The following is a 15,661-nucleotide window of genomic DNA, read 5'->3' as shown; positions in this document are numbered from 1 at the left end:
TGCCGGCGTGGTCGACTTGCAGAAGGGCTTGGTTGTAATTTTTTGTCTTTGTGGACCTTTCTGTAATATTGCCAAGTCAATATCAGTTTATTTCACCGCAAAAAAAAAAAAAATCTCGCGCATCGCGTGCTGTATGTTTTGGCATGTGAAAATGTAAAGCAGGCGCCCAGTAACTTTTTAGCGCGCGGGGTTGGTGGGCTGCAGGGAAGGATAGATGAACTGGGCTGGGCTGGGCTGCGCACTGCGAATCGCTCCATCAAGAACCGTCCAGGCAGCGCGCACACATTCCCCAACCAAACTCGTCGTCGTCGCACCAGCAATGCTGCTCCGATCCAGGCGGCGCGTCGCCACCGGGGAAGAAGCCCGTCGGGCGACCGTTCCAAGAAGGAGAAGCAGGGCGGGGCCCGACCGGCTCGCCGCCCTCCCGGAGGACATACTGCGCGACATCCTGGTGCGCCTCCCGGCCAACTGCGTGCTCCGCTGCCGCGCCGTCCGCCGCTCCTGGCGCCGCCTCGCCTCCGACCCCGCGTTCCTCCTCGACCACCACCGCCGCCAGCCTGAGCTCGCTCTAATCAGGTCCTACAGGCACCCACTTCCCCGCCCGCGCCTCGTGCGACGGTCTCTTCGTCGTCGGCCAGTGCATCTGCAACCCGACCACGCGGCAGTGGGCGCCGCTCGCCACGGGCCCGAGCCCCCATGCCGGCACTGTAGTCACCCTCTACCGGCACCACCCTTCAGGGGAGTACCGCGTGCTGTATTGGACACGATGGAACCCCGATGGAAATTGGTCCAGTCGGCATACGTACTGCCTCCTCACCGTCGGAACCGACCAACCGAGGAGTGTGGGTTATCCAGGACAAGGCGGGAGGAGTGGAATACACATCTTTGGCGCGCCGGTCCTTGTCAATGGCAGCCTGCACCTGCACTGGAGGGAACGCTTCGGTGTCCGCTACCACATGATACTGGCGTTTCACACGGTGGCGGAGACCTTCCGGCACATGAGCCCGCCCGCGGCTGCGGAGCCCCGCCATGTTATGCACCTGCTTGAAATGAGTGGCAAGCTTGCCGCGTCCATCGATAAGGATGACATGACAGGGCTGACCATCTTTGTGCTGCAGGAGCATGATGTCTGGACATATCACTACCAGATCAAACTACCGGTGCTTGAAATGAGGGCCCTGTTGTGTGGGGCCCCCGTGACGCCCCTTGACCTGCCCTTCCGCCTAATTTCTGAAAACACCTACATGAGGACGAGTAGGAACTAAGCTTGGGGATGCTGATCAAACTACCGGTGCTTGAAATGAGGACGAGTAGGAACTAAGCTTGGGGATGCTGATACGTCTCCAACGTATCTATAATTTCTGATGTTCCATGCTTGTTTTATGACAATACCTACATGTTTTGCTTGCACTTTATATCATATTATGGCATTTATTGGACTAGAGTGCATCTGCTACCCACGTAGGTAGCTACGTATGCGTGCATCGCCGTCTGATGTGCGCGGAGATTACATCCTGGTACCTGCGCGCGTTGACCGTGTCTTGAAGCTGGTAGCTAATCAACCAAAAACACCGGATAAGGAAATCCTCCACCTAACCCACGAACGACTTCGTCTCCTACCTCCGCCTCCCACCGCCAGCAGGCGCCGCGCGTAGTCCCTGGGGGTACACCGGCGAGAGAACGCCGGCCTACATCAGCCTGCCTTCTCGCTGTCCCGCCCCGCCTTCTCCCCGCGAGCATCCGCGCCCCGCCTACTGCTCCCAGAGCTGGCGAGCCCATCGCCACCAAGCCTCGATCTGGTCACCGTCGCGTACTCCACTTCCGCTAAAAGTCAAAGCGCCGCCGCCCTCTAAACGCCACCTCCTCCCGAGCGCCAAGCCTATGCTCCTACGAGCGGGTCGTCCTCTAAACGCCACCTCCTCCCGAGCGCCAAGCCTATGCTCCCACGACAAGGATTCGAGCGTTTAGTGGCTAGGAGCGGCGACGTTTAGTGATTTGGGGCGCCTCATGTGATTGAGCGACGGCGACGTTCAAGGGCCAGGGGCGACGAGCGGCGCCCGCTGGCGGCGGGAGGCGGGGGTAGGAGACGAGGTCTGCGGCGGGTGTGGAAGCCGGTTTGAGCTTGTCGTTGAGCCCACGTCCGCATGAGCTCTTCATCCTGCTCGATTCAACGAGATCTCGTCGTATATGTTGCGCCGCATGAAGAAGCTAGGGCCGGCCGCCACTACGCCCAAATCAGGAGCTCCCCAACACATCCAACACCGGCGCGAGCTCGGGATGCTCCCGTGATGGCCACAACGAGTCAACTCCAGCTGGTCGGGATAAAAACAGCGAACGGGGTGGGGCGGACACCACGATTCGCATCGCCTCCGCGCGAATCCATTGCTACATCGTGCTACAACAGCATCTAGTAGTAGGAACAGTAGCGCCCATGAGCTTCCGCGTGTGCGATTCTTTCCTTTGGAGGTGATATCTGAATTTAAATAAATTGTTTAATGTTGCACGTTTACTAGTAGTAGTATACATTATTAAAAATTTAGACTAATTGATCTTGGTCATATAAAACATTTTCGCCGAGATACAGGGAAAAAAAACTTACGGAATCATGACTTTGCGGTTAGGACAATCTCTCTTGAAGTGACCCTTGCCACCACATGTATGGCAAAGCATATCGCGGTTGCGCGCTGTAGACATGCTAGAACCACTCGTATTTCCAGCAGATTCGGACTTCTTTGCATTAGACACATTGGAGACCGGTTTGCTAGGCGGAGTAGAGTAAGGAGCAGAGCGCGTCGAAGGCGCCGGCGCTGTAGAAGGATTCATTTCTTTGTGATTACAGATACATCTCCAATTTAATCAAAATGGAATCGGATCTGGGCAAGAAAAATGTCATTCTATATTGTTTGTTCCACCCTTCTAAGGCGGTCCTTTTTTAGGGACGTATCAAGATTGATTGACCAGAGAGATAGAAGTTGCTGCTTAAGATCGAGAGAAATTGGTGGCAGGTCTTGATTGCTTTACATGTGTTACCGGTTCAACTTTTCTATGCACATCGCTTCAATTTTCTATCTGTAGGTGAAAAAATGGTGTAAAGTTGGTGCAGCATGGCCTGGTTTGTGATAACCCGGCCATCTGCCTCCTTGACGATGACACAAATGCGCAGTAGCAGTCGTTGCAGGCTGCACAACCTCTCCTCATCGGTTGGCGCTGCGACCGGGCGACCGAAACCAAGCATTTCCAATTAATTAATATACTACTAGTACAAGGAAAAGAACACATATATGCATCGATCTCTACTCTACACCTTCATACGTACGTATCCAGGATCACTGGATCAGAACCATACCATCCAACTAACATGGAACCAATGCCAATAAAAAATGAACAGAAAACCCGCGAGAAGAATATAGGCATGCACGCGTGCGTGCGTGGTTACCCGACTTCCTGCTTTGTCCATCGTGTCGCGACAAGATCTACCTAGCACGCGCGGACGTCCGGCGTCGATCGCTGGTGCTGGCGAGGCCACCCTCTCCCTTCCGAGAAGAGGAACAGCAGGTGCGCCTCCACGCTCGGACCTGTTGTTAACTGATTCCGTAAGTATTTAGCACTGAACACCACGATACATGATCAAGATTCAATCATCGGGTCGATCATACCTATCTCACACAAGACCTTGCCTTGCCGACCATGCATCTTCCTCTGTAGAGAGGTCACTTTGTCGAAGCAGCCGCACTCCGTCGCTCTCCTCTCCTCTCCTCTCCTCTCCGAGCAAGAGTCAAAGTCTAAGTCGTCACACACGACGCACGCGTAAGGTACACCCCTCTCTATATTTATAGACGGGAGGAGACCAAGGTAGAAATTTTCGTACAAATTTGCGCCACTTTTTTCATCTCCCGCCCTTCTTTTGTTTTTTCCCATCCATATGCAGCTGGAGAGAGATCGGTCATGGGAGCCAGGGATGGACGGCTCACATGTGCAGAGCACACGGATTGCTGGCGTGGCTTGCCAACACCTCGTACGTTAAATCAGGCAGGCATAGATACTGACTGCCTTTTGTGATCCCATCCTAATAATCGCTTCCACAAATTACTCTCTTTTCCACATCAGGTGTCTTTCAAAGGCAATGGATCCCATCTGACGGAGTAGCATCGTTAATACAATCAAGGCAGGGAATTAATGTGGCTAATGCATGGTTCGGTGTTGATTGATTTCCCATGCTAATTGACCCCAGACTCTCTCGGTAGTATACTAGTTATTATTCTCTGTTCTAAATCATTCTTCCACAAATCTCTCCACATTTATAAGGAGCTACTACCAAAATGGTGCTACCGGATTTGTTGCCATGGATGATTTTCCTTCTCTGTTTTCTTCCATGATGGAAACAACATTTCAATTGTTCGAATCAAAATACATAAGGAAAAATTATGTGCCACTCTCACCATGCGAACTGCATGTTTGCTAAGAGAATGTTTCCATCAGCGAATGGTTTTGAGGTTTCAAGGAAATTACATCCATGGTGAAAATTTCCATTCACTTTGACGATCAAGTTGCAAAGTGTCGCATTGCCCTACAACCCATATATCCTCGATCGGACTCTAGCGATGAACCTAGCATGTACAATGAAACGAAACAAGTGGCGGCATTGCCCTACAACCCATATATCCTATGGCTGAATCTATGGCTCTAAATACTTATCACAGGTTTAAGCTCTGAATATTTGTCACATGTTTAGAGAATCTAGACATATATTAGCCTACATTTTACCTAAATATGTTCCAAGTATTAAAGCCGGAGGTAGTACCAGTTTTTTTTACAACTACCAAAAGGAAGAAGATGCAATATGTTTTAATTTTATTGTTCACTTTTATCAAGTTTTGTTAAAAATTCATATATAATTACACAACTTTTCGATCGATCAGTCCATGAGGCACAGCTGCAAGCACCAACCCCACGCGTAGACTCCATCCCTCCCTATATTTATAGAAGGGAGGAGGCCAAGGTTAGAAGTTTTCGTACAAATTTTGCGCCACTTTTTTCATCTCCCGCCCTTCTTTTGTTTTTTCCATCCATACGCAGCTGGAGGGAGATGATGGGAGGGAGGGAGGGAGGGATGGATGGCTCACATATGCAGAGCACACGAATTGTTGGCGTGGCTTGCCAAACGAAACAGCTCATATGTTAAATCAGGCATGAATACTAATTGCCTTTTACGAATCCCATCCTAATAATAGCTTTCAGAATATTACGGACTTTTCCTCCTAATATTTGGCTGATTCCAGCAGCCGTATTTCAAGGAAGCTGATTTCGTCTCACATGGTTAATATAATCAAGAGCTCAAGGCATGAGAGTAATGTGGCCCATGCATGGTCAAGGCTGATGCTGCTAATTGACCCCGGACTGTCTCGGTAGTACTACTTACTAGTGATTTTTGTCCGCCCTAAATGACTCTTCCACAAATCTCTTCATATCTAAGGAACTACTACCAAACGATCCAGTCTGTCCCAAGTTTGGATTTGTCGCCATCAATGATTTTCCTACTTTGTTTTCTTCCATCGTGGAAAAAATATTTTGATTGTTGAAACAAACTACACAAGGAAAAATTATGTGCTACTCTCACCATGCAAACTACAGTGCATGTCTGCTAAGAGAATATTTTCATAAGAGAATGGTTTTGTGGTTTCAAAAAAAATACATCCATTGTGAAATTTTTGATTCTCTTTGACGGTCAAATAATTAAGGCATGGAATTAGTAGTGTGGATGACATGCAACATTCTCATTAACTAGCACCATCCTACTTGGTACAAAATTAATCATTTTTTCTCGAATAGTGTTAGTGACCTTGTAGATAAAAAAAATGTATTTTTTGTAGTGGCCTTGTATTAAAAAACGGATGAAGTATCACGGATAGTAATCGGTAACGGTTGAATCTACTATCGCTCTAAATACTTCACAGGTTTAACCTATAAATATTTTATTTGTCACATGTTTAGAGAATCTAGGCATAGACATATCTTAGCCTACATTTTGCCTAAATATGTGCCAAGTATTAGGGCCGGAGGGAGTACCAGACTTTGTACAAGTACCAATAGGAAGAAGATGCAATATGTTTTAATTTTATTGTTCACTCTTATCAAATTTTGTTTAAAATCCATATAATTACACAGATTTTTGATCGATCGGTTCGCGAGGCACAAATTCAAGCACCAAACCATATGGTTTCATATCGAAACTCTTTTGAATGCTCGACTAACACCTTAGGTTCTAACCAACCTTGTCCAGGATTAAGATTCTGGAAAGAAAAAAAAGCAACTTTACTATAGACCTTTGACATGCACTGGACCACAAACAAGCATGGAAACTTCCTCTCTTAGCATAATCAACTTGGATATGAGTAACAGGTGGAGAAATTTCTAATAGCAGCAAACTTTCAAACATAGATTCCCCACAACATGAACTTTGCAATAGTAAAAATAATAATCAAATTGAACATCTACAAAAATTTCTTCAAATTTATTCAGTGCCTCGAGTTTGCTTTACAACATACATACACGTAAACATGAAGCAACCAGCTATACTAGACAAAAAAAGAGTAATCCTGACGCGAATGATTCCTAATAGCATACACTTTGCATTAGATATCAGTACAAAAAAGAGAACAAAGTGTCGCTAAGCCAAGTATACAGTAAAACCACCACCTCACCACGGAGCTGATGCGCTAGTTCTGATTACAAGCAACACCACCGAGGTCTATACAAGAATAACGACAACTCATCCAGCAACAACACCAACACAGAGCCAAGATGAAAAAGCATCACCTCCTTCCTATGCAGACCCTCTTCTCACCTTGCCATGGTCCCCGGCTCCAACTCCATCAGTGACAAGATGTAGCCTCCGTCACCTAAGCTCTGACAACAGGCTCTTGACCATGCCCAGCCACCAGGCGCATTTACATGTCCACCTTTGCGTTCTTAAGCTCCACCGGTCGCCCTGCCTTCATTGCCTACACTACAGCAACATGAGAAGGAATTCCAATTATTTACATGACAAGTAGTACTCGTGTGCAATTTCAAACATGCAGGCATTTGAACCAAACTCATCACATCCTAGTTACATAATAAGTAATAATATTTTCTAGAAAAGAAGTTTTAAGCAACACAACAATGTATATAAATGTCACTACTCTAGATGACTCACCAATGTTCCAACAGAATTCATTTACACCATGGCCAAATGGTTGAAATTGCTATCTAGAAAGACTACAATATTTCAATAGTCCAATCCACTTAATCGAATTGAATTTCCAGGTAACTGCAAAGGCATGCAACATTCATCAGAATGTTGCGTCAAACCCAACATGCAAAAATGATAAAAGCAACAAATCAAAGCCTGAAAGTAGAATGAGAAAATAGGGGAGCTAATTACTTCTTACTCAGTTGCTTGCTAGTAACAGCACATACCTACCTACCTAGCAGCATATCTGTATAATAGTTGGTGACAGAACATAACACCATCCATGTAAGATTCAAGTGCACACCAACTATCTTAGCACCATGCACAACAACAAACACCATCAGCTAACTACCATCAACTATACATGGTTTTCACCCCAGGTGTGATAGCAACAGCTAGTACTCTGGAATTGCAACAAAATTAAATGGACAGTGACACAACTAGCATCAGTAGCTATATGCCCATCAGCATCAGTTAGCAACATGTTTTCGGCCGGCCAAATCCAGCAGCACATGCAAATCAGCTATAGAAAAATATAACGACACGCAACTATCTAGAATCGGGAGAAGTAACACATGCAGCTAGATACCGAGATCAGTTGAGCACCATAACATCTCAGGTTTGCATGCAGACACAGGTGAAAAAACAAAACCATGTCCGGCCGGCTGGATCCATGCTCCAACCTACCCCGTCCACCTCCTGAATATTATATTTGAGTCTAAACATGTACCATATCAACTAACAACCACTAAGATTGTTGACACAAACCGACAGTCTTATAAGCTAACCCGACCACCATACAATTGTAACTAAGCACCTACATAGATAATTTCTCGCCATTGTAAAAAAAATCCAGTTCATTTACCGTCACTTGCCGACCGAAAATCACCACAACTACCCTAATATAGCTTATAAAACATTTCTCCATGAAGTTCCACAAACTTCTATTTATGCTAGATTATTTTCATACCTCTCGAAATTACCGGCAGCTCCTGCAGAAATGTGAGTATTGCACATCGTATATTTGTTGTCATGGATCATACATGAGTACCCTAGATTTATCTCCCAAGTAAACATAACTTTTAATCAATCCACGGTTTTTATTTCGCCAAGTCATGGATCATACATGAGTACGCTAGATTTCTTCCTCGTCCTCTCTTCTATCTTGGCAATTATATTTGGCAAGTTGCAAACATAATGCAATCATATGATTAAAAAGGGGCCATTCTTGGGAGCTTCATAATATAAGAATGTGAAACCTACCTGCCTACTTGCTCTGAAAGAATTTCCAAATTTGTTGCATCGCTTCTGTCCTCGACCTCTCCTGACAATGAGATCTTCAGTTCAGTTCTACTCATGTAACTCTTTTTGTTTTGGTCTTCCTGAAAAATAAAAAAGCCATGCCAAGTAAACATATGCGAAGATAAATTTGCAACGATGGTGACTCCAATAATATTTAGCAATTCAACAGTAAATCATCAAATTTGAAGTTCAATATAAAAGATAGCTTATTTTGACAGAAAATTCTTCCAGACGCTCTTATGGGGTTCTAATTGCAAGATAGGATTCACATGAACCTCAAAGAGATGTTATCAATGATATGTGGTTCTAAACGATATCCAACACCATGCTATGCTACCTTTTTAATGGTACCACTGTCACGAAACTTTTTAAAAACAAAACTCACTTCATGGTATATATAAAATACCAGAAGATGCACTTCTGTTTCCATGTATTTCATCAGATCAATGCACTTCGATTCCAATTAACATACATGCAAACTAGAACGAAACCAATCTTCCTTACTGGATTCCAAATCACTATATCTGAGAGGAATCACGTACAATTTGAATCCACAGGGTGAACACGTCGGCTGACCAGAAGGTGGCCAACCACCACCTAGATTCCAAATCACCTATAAATGAACCCTAGAAAATAGTAGTCCTTAAATCATCTCAACAACATCATAAAGATGGAACTTAGTTGAATGACATGCAACCAGATTCAACCGGAAACAAAATCGCAAATAGATGAAGAATGCGAAGTAAATGGAAAAGACCGATGTAAAATACTTCTGTCCAAACTAGTCGTTGTAAACATATGCAGGCAATACAACAAGTAGAAAAATCTCATTGCCAGAGAATGTCTTAAATATTTTTTTCTAAGATTTAAGGCAAGCTCCAGATCCAAAATCTATGAGTCATGGCTAATACACACTCACACTCTAATAACTAACGCACTGACACATATCATCTATCGCTTGCAATTTCAAAAAGGAGATAAGATCAAAGACAACACGATTATTCACACTTTGGCCTTCACAAGGTTTACGGCACAATTCAAAAAGGTAATCGGCACAATTCAAAAGGGAAAAAGGAAATATAGGATCAAAGCAAGGTCGTTTCCATTAGTGAACTCATAGTCTGACTAGGTTAATGGCAAAATTCACACTTGGGCCTTCACAAGGTTAATGGCACAATTCAAAAAATGAAAAGGAAACATAGGATCAAAACAAGGTAGTTTACATTAGTGAACTCTTAGTCTGACTAGTATGTATGATTTGAGCAAAGCAGCATAGCGTCAGATGCCATCTTACCGTTAGCAACTATCTACATATCTATATGCTGCCCTGTTTCCGTTGGGATATTCAGTCACTTCGCAACTTTGCAGTTAAACATGTCCTAATGCTAACAAACTATTCAGTCCATGTACATAGTATCTTGCTTAAATCCTAAAATATGATGGTATGCTACAGTTTCAAACAAATCTGACTGTCCAGAAAAAGTGTGTTTTGCTAATTAATATTGCTCAATATGACTCTCATACGTCATTCTGATATCGATGCATTAGAAGCAATGTAGCAAACCAAGTTGGAATGCATGAGTATCTTAATAAAAATCATTTCCTAAGTAGTGAAATGTTCCTCCAATTGCATAAGGAGAGTATCTGCAAGCATGTCCCAGAAACCAAATCGCCGCCGGATATAAAAGATGTTTCAACGGCAAGCATGTTCAACGAGACCGTGAGGGACTGGGTCAGCCATAGGGATGGAGATAAATTCGACTTAGCATGTGCGCCTGTTAATTAGCTAAATTAAGGGCACATAATCACCATTTCATCGTACCATCTTAAGTAGCAGCATAGACAGAACGGATAGGATCAATGCTATAGTGCAATAAGATCATGCAGTAAATTCATGTACAGCTAAGTAAATTTTAGCTACAAGAAAGATGGCACGCAACAGCAAGGATCTACATTGCCACAGCTACAAGAAACTATGCACACTAACCAATTAAACAGAGCGAAAAAAGAATGTACCCTATCCCCTAGAGACCTTCCATCCAAAGAAGTGGCCAACTAACAGTGGAGAAAAATGATATCAATCTCCGAGCAACACAACAACTCAACTCCCATGAGAAACAGATGCAGATGGTTAAACTATTCTACTTCTACAGTAGTCAGAGATCAGACTCTAATCAAACAGAAAGAACCACAAACCAAGAAAAAACAACTTCGATCAAAAGCTCACTAAAAATAATTTTGCCCATGAGAGGGGCCAGCAAGCAAATAGATGTTTAGTTTGAACGTAACAAAAAAAGAACAAATAAACATTGAAGCCAAAGCAGAACACGCCAAAAAATGGGAAGAAGACAAGATACTTTATCTGATGATAACAAGCAAAAATATCTAAACATCCATTAAAAAAACCTCCGACCATCCCGTAGAGAAGTGGCCAGACAACAGCATACTTCGAGCAGCACAACGACTCCAATGACAAGACAAATATAGGCCGGAGGGTTTATCTTGACACTTTACTAGGATAAACTCTCACTACCTATACTTCTAGCCTAATCTGAAAGAATTCAAAAGCAAGACCTACAAACAAAGAATGAACTATGGAGTTCGATCAGTTAAAAACATTCTCCCAAGAGAAGACCAAAAAGTTTAATTGGTGTTTCAAGCACAAAACAAATTCCCAAGACACCACTGCACAACCACATAAATATAGTAACCGACCATCTAGACAAGAAAAATGTTGCAGTTTGTCATACATATCGATCTTCAGAATTCTGGAACGTTCAAGCTCTTTCCAAGAGGTCATGACATACACGTCCAGACAACATAAAGCATAAATCATCATCACGTCATGTACCTATGCAGAAACTTGCAGTGGAAATCAATCCTGATGGTGTCGAGCCTAGTTCTTGAATACAAAATCATCATCCCACATGCAAAGGAAACACACAAAGAACAATATTAAGCTCGCCCTAAAGCAGGGAAAATTCTTCAAAAAGCATATAATACAGAAAAACACCAGTAGTTCAACCTTCTCTTCACATTGAAGGATCAGGAGTTATTCATATTGATAAACTGGTTTCCTCGAATCAGCTCAGCCTCCTTAATCTTAGCCTCTTCTTATGCTTGCTAGCAGTCCTACAGAAAACACAACACAGTCACAAAGAACTTAACATGAATATTTAGAGCTAAAGAAAAAAGAGGCACCTCAAAATGATAACACAGAGAAGAAAACACAAACCTTTCTAAGCATATCCTCAACTCTTTCTTTCTCAATCCTTTTTAGCTCTGCGATTAGAGCCTCAGTTTCATCATCGTCATCACAGTCATCGCTGCATGGAAGTTGCAATGTGATGAGCAAGAGCTAGAATAAACTGAGTTAATCACTTCAGCTAAAAAGGCACAAATAAACAGCCATGTACCAAAATAATTCAAGAGCCTCAACAAAATTTCAAGACAGTTGGCACACCAATGACACCATTCATTTGGCCGTTTTACAATTTGTTGTAAACACATCCCAACTAGAATGAACTAAGCATGCTTGACAGTGATATAATATGTTACTCAATATCGAAGTTTATGGTATATAGCACAGAAAGAACAGTTTCGGCCCTAATCCACAACGTAACTTTTTAGTGCAGTACTGTAGTTAGAAGATGTAGCAGTTAATCCCATCCATGCAACATCGAGAAGAGTCTCATCAACATTTTGGACAAGTATGGTTTATTAATTACTTAGCGAGAAGTAAGCAAACCTTTCATCATCACTTATGGGCTCCACATCAGAGTCATCTGCATCAATTTCCCGTGGAACTATGTTATCTTCATCCCATTTAAACATGTGATTGCCAATAGAGTAAATGTTCATGTTGCCTAAACAAGCACTAAACAGATTTTTCTGTAGCATTACTTTAGTTTCACCGACCTTCTAAGAGCAGGCGTGAACTTTTTCGCCGGATCTTCTCTACTGCAAAAGAAGAGGTTTCATTTATTAATTACGATTCAAAGGTACAAGGCAACAACAGAAGACAAACAATCACGGAAGATAAGTAATGGTTATGGTGAGCATGATATCTACAGACAAGGAAGAAAGCGCATATGGACCCAGAGGTATTACCAACATATGACTTATCCTTGGATGAGAACTGCTCGCATTGACGCTGTTCAAGTTCATCCTTGAGATCCCTCTTCTATACCTCCTCTTGAGTTTGTTGTCCATCTTTTCTTCACATGAGAGCGAAAAGATCAGTATTTATTGAGAGGAAGATACAACAAAAAAAATATCATAAGAGGTCAACAAGTAAAATAAAAATGTGAAACTGAAGCTTTAGTTTAGCTTTATGTGGTGCTATTGATTCTTGTTAACTAATAAAGAACACATGAGGAAAATATAAACAGAACCATCGACACTTGGATGCATTCACCAGCCAGCACAAAAGAAACGCCACGGCCATTGCACATCATGCTGCATCGTATGTAGCAATGCCCAGTTTAGCCCATCTAAATAGAAAGAAACAAAATTCACAAGGAATATTCATGAAGGAGAAGGAGGAGAGGGCCCTCACCGGGTAACGACAGGTTGAGCAGGTGGCTGACGGCAGCGGGAACGGAGTTGTCTCCGGCAACAGCAGCTCGGGGAGGTTCTCCAGGAGGTCGCCAGCGGCCAGGAAAGCGACCACCATTTACTACCCCTTGCGGACGCCGTGGAGGAAGCCCTCCAGCGACGGCCACTGTTGCTGCTTGGGCCGTCGCCCACGGCTGGTTCATCGGGGCAGGGAGGCGGAGGGGCACCGGGACGCGCCGTGGCCATGCGCTCCGCTGGGAATCGGAGGGGGGCGGATTGGGCTGGATTGAGTTGTTGAGTCGTGAAGGAGTACTAGCAAGATATATAATCTCACGTTAATTGTGTTTCCTTTTTACCGCCCAATCAATCAGCCCTTCCTTTTTACAGGGATGGATAATTATTATACTACCTAAAAGGCTAAAACTAGGATTCATTGGCTCAGAAATCAGCCCAACCAGCGGACTAAAGTTGACTCATGGATCACGGCACGGTAGCACTAATTTGGGGGCAGCCAAGTTATTTACTCCAATACATAAATCACGCTAGATTACCAATTTATACGATGTACTACTTAAATTCAGGTTGTTTTTTCGTGGTTGCAAATGAGATTGTATACATGTACACGGGAGTAGCAGCAGTGCAGTACCGTACACATAACACATGTACTACGTTGGCAACATTGTTTGAAGCTAGCTATTTTTTTTCTAATGAGATCGGCTCTTCATATGAATTTATTTTTTTGGCAGGAACAAATACCTGATTTATACTCTCAATAAACAAACTCTTTTTTGCGGGGTCGAACAAGCACTCCTTTTCCGAGACGAGGCTGATTGGGAGGGGGGGGGGGGGAAACAAATTTGAGCGAACAAGGGTGAGGTTGAACACCACAATTGGTGTCCTCCCGCGGTCGGTGATTCGACGCCGTCAGGACAGCAAGGAGGAGAAACATTGTTGCCGACATTGATGGTTCCATGTAGACACCCACCCTCCCCTAGTGTACTCTCCTCACAAGATCATCGACGAACTGGGGCCCACTACTAGGAAAACGCCTATAGCCGCACATCTACCACCGGTGCACCAAATAGGTGGTACGCCAGCACTATTTACCACCGGCACATCACTTATTTGGTGCGCCGGTGGTACCTATCTACCGCTGGTGCCACCGCCCCGCTGCGCCTAGCACGATCAAGGGCGCGCGAGAGCGGGCAAGCACCGTCCAGACGCAGAGCTCCACCGGCCGCCACCTGGCTCGATCAAGCGAGCGCTCGCCCGTACCCCTAATGCGTCCCTGGCCATGCACGCCTCAACGCAGTGATCCGCCGGCCCCTGCCCCGCTCGACACCACCAGGCCCACCTCCGCGTGCGCAAGCACACCCGTCACACGGGCCTTGCCCCGCTCACCAGAACGCTCGCACGCGCCCACCGCCTGGCCACGCTGCAGAGCAGCCTGACCGCGTTCCTTGTGTGCATCCACCCAGGCCCAACGTCTGACCTCGCTGCAGAGCAGCCTGACCGCATTGTTTTTTATTTCCAAAACATATTACTACCGGCGCACCCAACCTACTGCGTTGGTGCTAGTCTATATACCGCTGACGAACATCCCGATGCGCCGACAGTGGCCAGTTATCATCGGCTTGTTATCATTGGCGGGCTCTGGTGCGCCGGCGGTAGCTAAATAGGTTCGCCAACAGTAGGCTTTTTCCTAGTAGTGGCCAGCTACTCTGGCGACCAACCTAGCATGTACAATGAAACGAAACAAGTGGTGGCATTACCCTACAACCCATATATCCTCGATCAGACTCCTTGGGAATACTTGAACTAAGTTCTTAGTTGATGTTTGATTTGCAGGAGGAAATCTATTTTCTTACAGTCGCCGCTTGCATGCGTCGCATCCTCCATCACGCGCTCGACATCATCGACGAATATATGTTCTTGTACTCGCACAATACGTACCTCGCTAATAGAAAATACCGACAAACTACACCCCGAGCCCCCCCCCCCCCCCCATGCCGAAGAAACAAAGAGTGATGTGCTGCCATGCGAGATGAAGGTGGTGGTGAACCGTAGGGTGGGTGTCTGGAAAGTCCAAAAAATATTTAAATAAAAAAATCCTTTCCCACTTGCTAATGCATATATAGGCAATGAACCCCAAGTTCTAGAACTTTTAAAGTAGAAGTGCAGATTACTTCTGCAATAATGGTGCTCTCAAAAAACACTTCAACGCTATAGTAGATAAGATAATAGAAATGAAATTTTGGACCCTAAACTATCGTGCTTGATTTGACTTCAATTCTGACCTATGAAATTATGCATATTAAATCTCAAGCTACGAAACGATCATTGTTGATGATGATATATGTGAATCGGTGTTGTGCTCTTCATCGCCCTTGCCAATCTTGGGTGTTGGAGCCGTCGTGCACTATTGTTATCATCGTCCTTAATTAGTTTATTTATGCGAGATGATAGTTAATACCTATCATTTATTTGTCACATGTTTTTTGGTCACTATTTTATATTTGCGGATTTATTGCCATTTATTTCATGCACCATTAGGCTTAATATATTATGCTA

General features: G+C 44.4%; 1 long non-coding RNA gene across 11 annotated transcripts; it reads right to left on the bottom strand.

The window, feature by feature from the left end:
• Nucleotides 1-6,606: 6,606 nt before the first annotated feature.
• On the bottom strand, nt 6,607-13,516 carry LOC127331096 (uncharacterized). 11 transcript variants are annotated; one of them, XR_007869598.2, is made up of 11 exons: nt 13,092-13,516; nt 12,644-12,991; nt 12,452-12,493; nt 12,282-12,318; nt 11,769-11,859; nt 11,559-11,665; nt 11,385-11,435; nt 9,076-9,159; nt 8,495-8,613; nt 7,196-7,309; nt 6,607-7,006 (listed from the first exon to the last, which is right to left on the bottom strand). It is a non-coding gene; the product is annotated as an uncharacterized lncRNA (long non-coding RNA). The 11 variants fall into 11 exon arrangements; XR_007869593.2 differs by lacking the exon at nt 7,196-7,309 and having other exon boundaries at nt 13,092-13,512; XR_007869596.2 differs by lacking the exon at nt 9,076-9,159 and having other exon boundaries at nt 6,607-7,001; nt 13,092-13,510.
• Nucleotides 13,517-15,661: the final 2,145 nt, after the last annotated feature.

This window comes from Lolium perenne, chromosome 2 (assembly GCF_019359855.2).
Source record: "Lolium perenne isolate Kyuss_39 chromosome 2, Kyuss_2.0, whole genome shotgun sequence".
NCBI lineage: Eukaryota > Viridiplantae > Streptophyta > Magnoliopsida > Poales > Poaceae > Lolium > Lolium perenne.
This window is presented reverse-complemented; position numbering and strand designations above follow the sequence as displayed.